The 14,544-nt window shown below is 46.9% G+C and overlaps 3 non-coding genes across 3 annotated transcripts; 2 read left to right on the top strand and 1 right to left on the bottom strand.

The window, feature by feature from the left end:
- Positions 1-5,484: 5,484 nt before the first annotated feature.
- On the bottom strand, positions 5,485-5,566 carry trnal-uag (transfer RNA leucine (anticodon UAG)). Its single transcript has one exon. It is a non-coding gene; the product is annotated as a tRNA-Leu (tRNA).
- A 2,156-nt stretch (positions 5,567-7,722) lies between these two features.
- trnar-acg (transfer RNA arginine (anticodon ACG)) lies at positions 7,723-7,795 on the top strand. Its single transcript has one exon. It is a non-coding gene; the product is annotated as a tRNA-Arg (tRNA).
- Positions 7,796-14,116: 6,321 nt separating this feature from the next.
- On the top strand, positions 14,117-14,191 carry trnai-aau (transfer RNA isoleucine (anticodon AAU)). The gene has a single exon. It is a non-coding gene; the product is annotated as a tRNA-Ile (tRNA).
- Positions 14,192-14,544: the final 353 nt, after the last annotated feature.

Below are 14,544 nucleotides of genomic sequence, written 5' to 3' on the forward strand. Positions count from 1 at the left end.
GGGATGCCAGATCTGACCCTGCCACTGAGACAGGAGATCCCTCCTGTCGGGGAGGCGCCACGGGGAACCGCTGCAGAGCCTGTGCAGCAGTGGAAACCACGTCCTCCCTGGCCAAAAGGGGGCTACCAACAGCAGCCTGTGGCCCTGCTGGAGGACCCTCTGTAGCGTAGGGACTATCAGAGGGATCGGCGGGAAAGCATAGAGGAGAACCTCTGGCCAGTCGTGGGCCAGAGCATCCTGTCCCAGGGGACTGCTCTCCTCTGTCAGAGAGAACCAGAGGGGGCAATGGGTCGACTCTTCTGAGGCAAAGAGGTCCACGTTTGCTCTGCCGAAGGTGGCCCAGATATTGAGCACCACCTCCGGATGGAGCTGCCAATCCCCCGGCGGAGGCTTGCCACGGGAGAGCAAGTCCGCCGTCTGGTTGCGTTCCCCGGGCAAATACATTGCCCTTGGGCTGGCTAAGCGTGGTGCTGCCCACAGCAGAAGGTCCCAGGATGCCTGCAGTAGCAGTGCAGACCTGGTGCCACCTTGGTGGTTTATGTGGGAGACGGCCGAAACATTGTCCGACCGCACTAGTACATGTCGGCCCCTCAAGAAAGGGAGGAAAGCCTGCAACGCTCTGTGTACAGCCCGCAGCTCTAGTGCGTTGATGTGCTGTGAGCGGTCCCGCGCCGGCCACAGCCCCTGAGCTGTCCGGTTCTGCCACACGGCGCCCCACCCCGAGAGGGAGGCGTCCGTTGTGACTGCCTCGCGACGGGATGCAATGGAGCCCATGGGCATGCCCTGGAGGAGAAACGAGCGCTTCTTCCACGGGGCCAGGGCAAGAAGGCAACGGTGGGACACCGCGAGCCTCCTGTGCCGGTGTCTCTTGGCGTCCAGGTGAAAGCTGTGCAACCACCTCTGGAGGGGACGCAGCGACAGCAATCCTAAGGGGACCACAGCAGCCGCAGCTGTCAGTTTCCCCAGGACGCGTAGGAACTCCACGTAGTGGAACCGCCTGCCTTCCCGAAACGGGAGGAGGTGGCGGAGGATGTCGTCCGAAAAACTGTGCTCTGTGATGGGACAAGGCCACTCTTTGTAAAATTCACCCTGAGGCCCAAACGGGCCACATGGGAAAGAAGACACGTCGTGTCGAGGGCCGCCTGAGACTGGGACGGCGCACAAACGAGCCAGTCGTCCAGATACGGCAAGATCTTCATGCCCCGCGACTGTAGGCGCGAGAGGGCTGCCGTCACACACCTGGTGAACACCCGTGGGGAGAGGGAGAGACCAAACGTGAGCACCCTGAACTGGAAATGACGCCCCTGAAAGGCGAATTGCAGAAACTGCCGATGGTGTGGCGCCACAGGAACGTGAAAGTAGGCATCCTCCAGGTCTATGGAGGTAAACCACTCCCCTCTGGAGACCGTACGCAGAACCTCTGCAGTGGTCAACATATGGAACCTCAAGACCTTCAGGAACCTGTTGAGGTTCCTGAGGTCGAGGATAGGTCGGAATCCGCCATCTTTCTTTGCTACCAGAAAGTAAGTCGAGTAGAACCCCCCGGGGTGCACCTGGGGGTCTACCGGTTCGATGGCACCCTTGCCCAGGAGGGCGTACAGCCCCTGGGCGAGGGCTCGGGCTTTCACCGGGTCGCGGATGACAGTCATCCTGACTCGGCCATGGATCGGGGGCCGACGTCGGAACTGAAGTTCGTACCCGTGGGTCAAGGTGGAAAGAACCCACGGGTCCCTGGTGGAAGCAGCCCAGTAGCTGAGCTGCTGCTGGGAAAAAACGCCGATGGTCGGCCCCGTGGCCTCAGCGTCGGGCCCCCCGACCTCTAGAGGCTCCAGGGGCACGACGGTCGGTATGTGAGACCTGAGGACGCCCAGGGGGCAGTCGCTCAGGTGCCCGAAAGGGCTGCGCCTGCTGCTGAGCAGGCTGTGGGCGTGAGTACTGGGGCCGAAGGAGGCCCCTGGCCCGTGAGTGGGTGCCGCGCTGCGGGGCAGCTGGACAACCCCTAGGGTTGCTAGGCGGCGGCGCGCTTCTGTGAAGCTCAGACAGCTGCTGTCGGGTCTTCCCAGCTTGGACCATGCGCTCGAGGGCTTCCAGAGCCGCGGAACCAAACAGCTCCCCCGGTTCCACCGGAACGCTGCGGAGGGTTCTCCTGCAGGCCTCCGAGAGAGGGGACTGCGCCAACCAAACCTGGCGGCGAGCCTGTACGAGAGTAGCCATTACTCGTCCCAACTCCCTGGACATCAGTGCAAAGGCCTGTAGAGAGGCGTCAGTAATACCGTGGACAGAAGTGTCCAGCTCAGTCTCCTGCAGGGATGACGACAGGGCGAGCAGCAGGTGGGACATGGAATTACCCATGCGAGCCATACGTGCCGCCGCCTCATAGGCCTTCGACAGCAATTCATCCGTAACCCGGCACTGGGGGCGAGGACACCTCGCCTCCTGTCTCAGAGCCTCATTGGGTGAGACGATCAGGGCGGCTATAGTGGGCTCAACCGCTGGCATGCGGTCCAGGCCGAACTTGGAGGCGTCCTGCATGGCTGCCAGGGTCCGAGCATCAGCTGTCGGACGGGCAGGGGCCCTAGGGTCCCTCCAGAACTTCTGTAATTCCCTCAGATACTCTTCTGATGGAGGTACAGTTAGTTCAGCGGGGGTTGAGGAGCGCCTGAAAAAGGCACTGGCCGAAGCTGGCTGAGCCTGCGGCACGTCCAGCTGTAGCCTGGCTAGAGCCGTACGGATGGCGGCTCCCACAGAGCCGTCCTCACTACCACCCGCAGAGCCACGGGCTGAAGAAAGGGAGCCCGCTGCAGAAGGACGGGAGGCTTCGTCTCCCAGGAGCACGTCCGGAGCGTAGTCCTGAAACATAGTAGCCGAAGCTGCTATGGAAAACGCATCCTCCTCCGGCCCGAAGGAGGCCGCTGGAGGAACAAGGGCACCTGGCAGGGTTGCTCCAGCCCCAGGCTGGAGAGCCAGGAGGAGGGACTTCATGCTGTCAAGCTCCGCTGTCAGCTGATCCACTCTAGAAGTAAGCCCGGACCCCTTGGCCCTCTTCCCGGAGGTGGGGCCTGCAGTCTCAGCAGGCCGACGCCGTGGTCGGGTAGACCGAGACGGGGCCAGCCGCTGGTCAGGGGTCAACTGAGGAGACAAGGGAGGGCCCAACAGGCGCTCTACCTCGGCCAGCCTTGCAGCCCTGACAGCATGAGGCAAAATGCCACAATTCATGCAGGACTCGTCTGAGAGACCCTGCCTCAGATGTCCGAGGCCGAGGCACGAAGGACACAGATCATGGCCATCCTCAAGCTGTAGAGGAGCCATACAGGCCGAGCAGGAGTGGTTGTGATCCATGTCGGGACCACCTCTAGCTCTATATATATATATACACACACACAGTGTATTTGACGATAGTACGTATTTATGAATTCTTATTCATATATGTCTTCTTCTTAGTTATAGATGAATGCTGGGAGAGGGAGCCGTAAATGGTGCCTTCGCCAACAAACAACTATAGGCCCCGTGGAGAGGGGCAAGTTATGATTTTTTATTTTTTTTTCAAAGAAAATTCTTTACTTATAGATTTTCATACAAAAGAAAATCCTGTACTCATAGATGAATGCTGGGAGAGGGAGCCGTAAACGGTGCCTTCGCCAACAATCAACTATAGGCCCCTTGGAGAGGGGCAAGTGAAGGTTTTTTTTTTTTTTCAAAAGAAAATTCTTTACTTATAGATTTTCATACAAAAGAAAATCCTGTACTCATAGATGAATGCTGGGAGAGGGAGCCGTAAACGGTGCCTTCGCCAACAATCAACTATAGGCCCCTTGGAGAGGGGCAAGTTTTGGAAATCTAGGAACCTCCAAGTTACCATCACAACATTAGCAGTCACCGCAGTTCTTTCAATGGCGTCTTCAGAGGATGAAAGTGGAAGTGGACTTGACATATGGATTACCTCCCCAAAGGACCAGCAGATGTGTATGATTTCCTGTGAGTTCCATCTTCTTCATGGCGATTTGTACTTTTGATTGTGAAACTGCCACCAAGAAAGCAGCCACATTGGCAGTGGTGGGATTTGAACCCACACCTCCACAGAGACTGGAGCCTAAATCCACTGCCTTAGACAACTCGGCCACACTACCAAATATATATTTGAGCCAACTACAAGGGAGTGTCACCTTTAAAAGACAGACTGAACTGAAGGATTGTCATCAACAGTTGTCAGTCGACCCTGTAAGATGAAACTTTTCTAACTCAGAATAACAACTGATAAGTACCAGTTGTAGTCTTGCCACTATGCAACAACATAGATATTTCTTGTGCTCGTCATCTAACGCCATGAAATCTTTACAGAAGAGAGCATAGCAAGAGAATAGTATAAACTGGTGGAACTCAACAATATGATCAACTAGCAGAGGATGGTTTCAATCCATCGACCTCTGGGTTATGGGCCTAGCACACTTTCGCTGCACCACTCTGCTTTTGCATTTTAGTCTGTAGGCGTAAGACAGCAAATTGTGTTGGGAGATACATTTGAGGATTTAAAGCACCTCGGAACAAGCAATGTGCAACTCAGCTTCCATGTGTCTTGGTTAAGGTTTTGGAAATCTAGGAACCTCCAAGTTACCATCACAACATTAGCAGTCACCGCAGTACTTTCAATGGCGTCTTCAGGCCGTTTTCAGTTCAATCCCTTTACACCACTATGTTAACAGGCCACCCTCATTAGTAGATATACAGAAGTTTAAAATCTGCTACTTCAAATGACTTTGGTCTCTATGGCTAGTATCCCAAACATTGTATCTCCACTGGGATGATTTTCTTAGGATTCATTGCATTAAGGCTTTAAACAGTGCAGTATTAATGGTTTGCCCTCTGAGTCATAGTGTACAAATGTTAGACCTACTGACTGACCACGCATAGCATCTCGCTGTCCTCAGCCATATCCATGACCTGCATTTACAAAACCCCAAAGAGTAACGGCCAAAAACAAACATCAGCCTTGGAAAAGATAGCTTGCCAGTCAGCTGCCAATGTCACAGTGGTAACATCCATTTTTTGGCATGTGCTGTTTCACTGTTTCTTCTGTGACCCTGAAGGGACTCTTTAGTTGTGTGTGACATTAATGTATAAGCTTTATTAAGGACTCTCTGTAGTTCCACATATAAAAATGATTTCCGACCAAGGTCCCCTTTATCTCTGGCAGTAGAAGAAACTGAAGTTCTTCAAAATGTCAGTAACAAGTTAGACTGGGTAAAATGAGCTTTCTTTCTGTTGTCACACATTAAGACTGAAAGGGGCACCTAAAAAGATTTGGGATTCATGTTTGAACCTTATCAGAGGATGAAAGTGGAAGTGGACTTGACATATGGGTTACCTCCCCAAAGAACCAGCAGATGTGTATGATTTCCTGTGAGTTCCATCTTCTTCATGGCGATGTTTTTTTTAAACTGATTTGTACTTTTGATTGTGAAACTGCCACCAAGAAAGCAGCAAAATTGGCAGTGGTGGGATTTGAACCCACAGATCCACAGAGACTGGAGGCTAAATCCAGCGCCTTAGACCACTCGGCCACACTACCAACCCTATCTATGATCCAACTACAAGGGACCCTCACACGGGGCAGTTGTTTTGATGTGATTTTTATAGCACTTCACCTCAGTTACAGCTGGAAACTTGCTGGGCACAGGTGGCTCCGATTGCTCTCTGTTGGAGCTGCAGAAAGCCCACTCGGAAGCTCAGTCACTACAAAGTGTGGAAAGTGTCAAACACAAGTTATGGGTCTTCGAACCATCTCTCTTTTTGAAAAGCATTGCAATCAGATCTTTGTCGCCGTTGTCGCCTTGTGTCAAACCCAAGTTATGGGGATTCGAACCATCGCTCTTTTAGAGATGCCTTGCAATCAGATAATTGTCGCCTTTCAGTTTCTGCTTCCTTTATTATCTACTTAAACTTGTCAAGTCAGACACACTTTTCTTCGGTTTTTCCGTTCTCGCCTCCCATAGGTGTCACAGGGGGGCTACAGATTAGAAGATCTTATTTCCTACCATCCACTTATTTGATTGCCATAAAGTCCATGTGAGCTGGGCAAGTGGGCATCACATACCTTTAGCAAAGTCTGCAGGACCAATGAATGGGTGTGTGAAAGTGAGCCTAGGCTGACAATACATGCATGTTTATGATTTATAGGCCTCGTTGGCGCTACCTCGCTCACGTTAGTCTGCATCTCCCCTCCAATAGGCTTCACCCTTCTCCATTCTCACATTGAATGGTTTAGCCAATGTCGCAACGACTCACAATGAACCGAGCCTAGCAACGCCCGAGCTCACAACGGAAATTGGCCAATAAAGGTGAATCCCTAACTCTGAATTAACCTCCCCTCCCCTCCCGCTCCCCCTCCTCCAACAAAGCCAACAAAAAAACAAATTAATGATTTTGTTTTCGTTAGGTTAGAGGATTATAAAAGTTAGCCGTTACAGAAGAGGGATTTTTCATCGAGCCGTTGTCTCTGCCGACTTACAGTAAGTATCAAGTTATATTGTTTCTTATATATCCTTCCATTAGAACAAACGTTGTATTAATATAGCTAAACAGCTAAAAATAATATACCATAGATTAAATAAAATAGTGTTATTATGATGTCACGTTCTGTGATCAAACTATAATTTAACTTTATAGTATAGTAGTAAGCTTTTAATTTAAAAGTCAATAGATAGATAGATAGATAGATAGATAGATAGATAGATAGATCGAACGATCAAACGATCGATCGATCGTATAGTGGTTAGTACTCTGCGTTGTAGTCGCAGCAACCCCGTTTCGAATCGGGGTCACGGCAACCATCGCTGAAATAAGATCCCACTTTCAACTTACATTTTTTAAACTTTAAAAAAAACAATATTTGTGTACAGGCCTCTGTCCCGTATCAAAGGTCTGAAAGAATCAAACAGCACAAATGCAGAAGGTATGCCCATTTAAAGAGCATAAAAGGGGTCAAAGTTGAAACAGGCCCCAATGACAAATAGTGCCTTTTTAATGAGTCGCCAAGGCCGCATATGTTCCGTGTTTTTTAGCTCTTCTAAAGGGAGGGTTTTCACACACCGCCACACCCAAAGTATAAACATCCTAACAACAGAAGATGAAAATCGTGTGCCAAATGAATGGATGGATAGACCTGACAAAAAAGAACCAAACAAAAAGGCTGGACTTTTGCGCTGGACAATGTGAGGGTATATTGAGGATCAACATCTGTGTTGGACGATGTGGAGACTTTCCCAGATAGATGCAAGATATGTTGTTGTAACGACTAAATGCATGATAGAAACTGGGGCTGATTTGATCTGAAACGCATCTGAAACTGATGGTTTCTCATCACTTTTTTGTGTTTATTTAACTGATAAACAGGCCAAAGCCCCTAGCTCCCTTCCATAACTCATTTGGTACATTAGAGAACTGCAGGTGTCCCATGATACGCATCTTAAGCCTGGTTACATGCATTCATACAGGATTCATGAAAAGGATGTTTGCTTTGCTCCCTTCGATAGCTCAGTTGGTAGAGCGGAGGACTGTAGGTGCCCAACAACAGTTATCCTTAGGTCTCTGGTTCAATTCTGGCTCGAAGGATGTGCCAAGCTTCTGTGCTCAGAGGCTCTTTTGGCCAACTCCGTCAATCCTTTCAAAGCTTTTGGAATATGCTGTTTTACGAAAGACTGTACCACTCTCTATCGGATTTGCTAAGGGCTAGTGGCGCAATGGATAACGCGTCTGACTACGGATCAGAAGATTCTAGGTTCAACTCCTGGCTAGCTCTGCATTTCTTGTTTTAGTCTCTCACTTCTGTTTTTAGGTCGTTTTAAAAGCTCTCCACCCTCTAGCCTGCCCAAAATGGTGTAGAAAATATCTTGGTGATGTCATGTTTAGGAGTTGTGCATTATACCAATCAATGCAGATATCCGTAATGTTTGATTTCATCTGTAAATACATTTTAATATGCATGGATTTCTATAGAGATATAGACTCTAATATAGTAAAGGAGCTGCATATAGGTTGCTCCATTAAACACATGAATGTGCAAGTTCAAGACTTACATTAGGAAGAAGGGTTAGGATCTGTCTTGAAAGTTCTCATGAGACTGTGTGACTTGAAAGTAACACACAAGGCCTTTTCACAATAAATACATTTATCTAAATTTACCTTTAAATCAAGTGATTAAAAAATATGATTAAAAGACTATGCTTTGAGTCAATTATGTTTGAATGTGAGTGGTCTAATTTATGCTTATTTCACTTTAACTGGCCACCAAAATCCTCTGTTTCTGATCACTTATGAGGTTAGAGGGAAGCTATGTAGTTACAAAATCTTCCCTTATATAAAGGCCCATTCCCAAACACCCTGTTTAACCTATCGTTTGGTTTTATCCCTTTGACTGGAAAGGATAAGGTGCCCTTTTCTTTTAGGGATCAAGCAGTAATGATCAATTTGCCATCCAGTTGGCCCGTAATTTCAAATTAAAGGGATAGAAAACAAATACTCCATTACCCTCCCAAAAAAAGGACACCTTATACATCCAAAATGTAGGGGTAGGAATAAGTGGTAGGGCCAAGAGTTGGAATAGGTATTGTGCTAAATCACAAATTTGTTCCAACCTCTGCAAGATACGCTCTACAGCCCTTCTACTGTAAAAGCACATTCTCTGACCCATCAGATTCTTTGACCCAAATAAAAAATCTAGTTATTCCCAGGTCTTACACATTTTTTTAATCTCTTTTATCAAATAATCATTTTATGAATGTGTGTGTGTGTGTGTGTGTGTGAGACATTCCTATAATCCCAAAGGTGAGTGCTGACACTTCCATTTAAAGTGGGCATCTCCTCATAATTATCTTCTCTAAATCAAGCTTGGCTCAAAGAAAGGTCATATTAGATGGAATATTAATTAATTTAAGATTCTTCTCTTACATATAAAGCTCTTAATGACCGAGCTCCATCATATCTTAAAGATCTCATTATAAGATATTTTCCTAACAGAGCACTTCGTTCCAAAACTGCAGGTTTACTTGAGGTTCCCAGAGTTTCTAAAAGTAGAATGGGAGGCAGAGCCTTCAGTTATCAGGCCCCTCTCTTGTAGAATAAGCTGCCAGTAAATGTCCGGGAAGCAGACACCCTTTCCACTTTTAAGACCAGGCTTAAAACTTTCCTTTTTGATAAAGCTTATAGTTAGGGATGGCTCAGGTGATCCTGAAACATCCCATAGTTAAGCTGCTATAGGCCTAGACTGCTGGGGGGCCTCATCTGTCACACCTTTCCTCACTTTACTCTCTTTATGTATGTGTGACATTATTGTGGTCATTAACTCGTGTTTCCCTGTTCCAACAGATATCCTTTGAATGATGTTACAGTGATGTAACTATTAGCCAAGACGAGGTCGCTGGAGTAGACCAGGGGCTCAAACCCAAATGCCTTCCTATGCACAAAAATATCCGGATGTATGAATCTGTGCGTACGCATGAATCCAAGCACTTTTGCTTTGTACATCCCATCAACGTGGAATTGAGCGCACATGTTGGAGTACCTGACTCTTCCTTCTCCACGCCCCTACCTAAATATGCAAATCATATTTAAATGAGCCCTGCACCTGCGATTCCCCTCTGTGTACGATCAGAAAATAAAGAAAAAAGAACGAGTAAGACGGGGAAAAAAAGAACTTCACGGAAAGCGAGATGGAGGTGCTACTTTCTGAAGTTGAGGCCCGCAAAAATGTGCACTTTGGCACGCTCTCCTCCGGCATAAGCAGCAAATATGTAAGAGGAGTGGGTGGGAGAGCGTGCACGTGGCTGTCAATGCTGTGGTATCTGAGAAGCTCACACAAGCAAAGGTGAAGAAGAAGTGGTCCCACATTAAGGTGGATGTGAAGCAGAGACCGGCTGCCCACCGCCAAACAGTGTTGCCAAAAAAAAATCACAAGAAGTTGCTATTGGCTCTCTGAAAAGTCGCTAGAAGTCGCTAGATTGCGTCATGACGTCATAAGTGACGTAACCACGCCCATATTATATATTTTCGCTCCTACCCGAGCCTAAACCTTAACTCTGTAAACTTTAGCAACATTTGAAACTTTTCCGGCCAGAAAGTAGTCGTTTAGATCCCCAACGTGTTAAAAACCTGCCAAAATACCGGCTATTTACAATTTTGTTCCGACGAATTCGGCGCTACTAAAGCTAGCCGCAGTGAGCAACGCACTTCCGGTTATTTTGACAAAATAAAATACCTGTTGCCTTTTATCATAGGGAAAGCCATTACGATAAAAAGGTGGTTTTGTTTTGAAAACAGGAAGTGAACCTACCCTCGTTGTAGCTAGCTTGAAACTGCCGTTTTGGCGGGAAATGACGGTATGCCGGGTTGCCGCAGTCCTGCAGTGCTTCTGTCTCGGCTTGTATGGTGTCGCGGGGCAACTGATTCGTCACTCACAAAACAAGTTAAATTGTCGCTAGATTCAGCCAGATTGAGCCCGAAAGTCGGTAAGTCGCTAAGTCGCTAGATTGTTTTTTTGTCGCCACAGATGGCCAAAAGTCGCTAAATCTAGCGACAAAGTCGCTAAATTGGCAACACTGCCGCCAAAGTGTGACCAAAACAGGCCGAATTGAAGGCAGGAGAAGAGGGGCCCATCCAGTTTTAACAGCGAGTCGGCGCAACTATGGGTGACACTGCTCTCTCAGTGGTCGTGGGAGCATATGTGGGTGAAGCTGATTGCATAGATAAATATTTATGTATTTGTGCAACTCACAACAACGTGTTCATACAGTAACGTGCAGAAGTGCGCCGGGGAAAAGGTGAGGCTGATTAAGACATTTCACTCTTTATGCACGGGGATCGCGCACAGTGCCAGCTTGTAGTCTGTTCCCAACAATGCTGTTACTCAGAATGTATGAATCGTGCATTGAACCAGGCCACCTCGCCACAATGTTGGTTAATTGCATTTACGCATCACATATGATCTTACATCGATTGGATGAAAATGTTTCCTGTGAGGCATTTACAAATTCATCATGTGATGGAGCTTTTATAGCAATGGTTGTGCAGTCGATAGCTCCGATTACATGAGGAAAACCGTCTCTCACTTCAAATTGCGCTTTAATGTTGGCCTGCATTGTATGGGAATTTGATATTCCTGGCTGAGATGCGTATAATTGGCATGGCTCGGCTCAGGGTTGGAGCGTTGCGCTCCAACACTCTCTGTCTCTGAACACATGCTCTATTCGAATTGCACCATTTGCAAAGTCTGCTAATACCACTAAAGCAGCCATTGTTTTTAATTGAATGTATTGCACCACTTTGCGCATGGTTCTATATCCACTCGTGTTATTCCAGACACATGGATGTGTTAATTGTTTATCAGTATTAATTGTTCATGTGTCTCAAATGTGCACATCACTGTCTGAGGACTAAATGTTTTCACATTGATTTATTATAACAGTTTCCCAACATCCCCTCTAAGTGTCGCCAAAGAATCAACAGCTGTAGAAAAGTGCGTACGCCAGCCCTGAAGTTGGCATGAGGCCCCGCACATTTCCACGATCATGTCGCTCTTGATACATCTGATCGTTGACGTGAAAAAGTGCGCACACACCCTTTGTACATGAGGCCCCAGGTGACCAGGCGGTCAGCAGTCACCACAGCCGGCTCGCGTCCTCCATACAGACCAGGGATGGGCAACTGACGGCCCTCGTCCTCACTTAGTACGGCCTGCAAATAGATCAATAATAAAAAAATAATAAAAAAAATAAAAAAAAAAAAATAATAATTATACTGTTGACCGATAGAGGGCGCGCCATACGCAAACAATAGCGCGGGCCGGGCCGCTTTCCGCAACAGCGAATAGGAAAGTCGAGAGCCATGACCACTAGCAGTGGCAAAAAGAGAAAACTTGACCCAGAAAATCGCATTTTTCAGCCAAAATGGATTTCACATAAAATCCAAAGAGAGACACAGACTCACTGGTGATACTCTGTTTCATTTGATGCGCATCGGGACCACAAAAATTGACATTGACATCCAATCCATTGTGAGCAAGCAGGCCAAACCACAGCTCTCTCATTAGGTTCAAATAATGCTGGGCCTCTGTGGTTTTCTGCCATTATTGAATCTGAGCTATTTGCAATCAGTTTTGTTCTTTGTTATGAAGGAGTTCAAATTCCTTTTTGCACTTTTTAAGCAAATGTTTTGTCTTTGTTGCTTATTAAGGATGTGTTGAAATGCATTTATATGCAGAAAATAATCGTATGTTGGTGCAATAAACATACAGATATAAATTCATATTAAATGTGTTCTTATTGAGAATCATTTGTAGCGTCTTTCATATCCAATTATTCGAAGTGCGTTGTCATGTGGCCCTCCAATGATAGTGCTGAAAAAATGTTGGCCCTCTTTATCATGGAAGTTGCCCATCCCTGCACTAGACCATCAGGGAACTGAAAGCAGTGCACACGGTACAGGTTGCAAGACTGTGGTAAACTCTTCCTAACTGGCAAATTAATTGGCATAGTGCATTGTACTGAAGTTGTGAACATTTTAGCCTTAAATGAAAGCAATTGTGCGCATCTGGAGAATGAATCCAAGCAAGCACAAGTTTCACGCTTTAAACTTCTCTCTTATTTAAGGGAGAAATAGAAAGATTCCTGAGTAAGACTGAGTGTGTCATAGCGAGAGAATAGCTGCTTGCCAAGCAATTGACCTGGGTTCGATTCCCGGCCAATGCATTCTCTGCTCCTTGTATAATCAGCTTTCAAATGTAAGTTCATGGGTTTAATCCCCATACTGGCTACAAACATCAGTAACAACAGCACATGTGTAGGCGCCCTTCCATAACACATGACTTTTAAAGATATATCAATATATTTGATGCTGCTTGTCCTGGAACGGATCACAGGGGAAGCGGTGTGAGCAGACATCCCTTGCCCCGCTTCTCACAGGACATAATCTACACCTCTTCTCGGGTGGACACACAGAAATACCAATGCAAAACCAGCATGGTTTATTTCTTGTGAGTCCTGGACCTTCCCTCAGGCCTCCTCACCGTGCAACTGATCCAAAATATCTCCCCTGGGGGGAATCTACATGATATTCTGACCAGATGCCCATACCGCCTGATCTGGCTTCATTCAAAGAAGAGTGGCAGAGACTGTATTCTCAGCGTATTCCAGATGACTACGTTTATCACCCTGATCCAAGAGGGTGAGCCTAATCACCACAGAGTGGAAGATGATTTCAGCCCTAATGTATTCGCAATCTCATTCATTTAGTCACCACTCATAAGGAGTGACCAGAGGTGAGCGTTGGAAGGAAGATCGACTGATAGAACGAGATCCTCCAGTCGTGGTCAAAATGGTCTGATCCCTAAACTCTTCCACTTGAGGCAGCAACTGGTTCTAAGCAAGAAGAGGGCCCTCAACCTTTTTCCAACAGAGGAGCAGAGCCTCAGACTTGGAGGCACAATTTTATTCCTGGCTGTTTCACACTTGGCAGCAGACCACCCCTGTACCGGCCGGATGACTCAGGTGAGACCATGTGGCCTAACGGACAAGGCGTCTGACTTCGGATCAGAAGATTGAGGGTTCGAGTCCCTTCATGACTGTCTTGTTTAGTTGTATGCTGTCATATATGTACAGAAATCAAGACCACTGTACTAAGTACTAACCAAATAAACACATGGTGAAAGCTGCTATGAACTTTACTAGTTGTACTCCATGTCAGAAATCCTTTGAATTAGGATTCCAATTAAAGTCGGACTATTTTACCAGTCTGTTACTGGTAAAAAAATCCAAACTTAAGCTGATGTTGCGCAGTGATCTTGGCTTCCCCTACTGCCTATACTCAAGCTATACAAAAAGAAGAGAGACTTGAATGAGTAAGTTCTATCACGTCGAGTCATTGGAGCATATAACAAATGATAAAATAATTGCATTGAAAGGATTTTTTGAAGAACTAAAAGTCTTTCAACTCACCTGCTGATAATATCCAAATCCGCAAAATCAAAGGCAAGCTGTATAGAATGTTTGTGTGACTTAAATAGGTAACAGAGAAAACACTGAGAGCACTTATTCTGGCACAAAATTGCTCATAGGGAAAGCCAAAAATTGGCCGGTTAGCTCAGCTGGTCAGAGCGTGGTGCTAATAACGCCAAGGTCATGGGTTCAAATCCCCATACTGGCCACGAATATCAGCAACAACAGCACATGTGCAGGCGCCCTTCTATAACACATGACTTTTAAAGATATATCAATATATTTGATGCCGGGGAAGCGGTGTGAGCAGACATCCCTAGCCCTGCTTCTCACAGGACATAATCTACACCTCTTCTCGGGTGGACACACAGAAATACCAATGCAAGACCAGCATGGTTTATTTCTTGTGAGTCCTGGACCTTCCCTCAGGCCTCCTCACCGTGCAACTGATCCAAAATATCTCCCCTGGGGGGAATCTACAAGATACTCTGACCAGATGCCCATACCGCCTGATCCTGCTTCATTCAAAGAAGAGTGGCAGAGACTGTATTCTCAGCGTATT

Source organism: Odontesthes bonariensis, chromosome 8 (assembly GCF_027942865.1).
Source record: "Odontesthes bonariensis isolate fOdoBon6 chromosome 8, fOdoBon6.hap1, whole genome shotgun sequence".
Lineage (NCBI taxonomy): Eukaryota > Metazoa > Chordata > Actinopteri > Atheriniformes > Atherinopsidae > Odontesthes > Odontesthes bonariensis.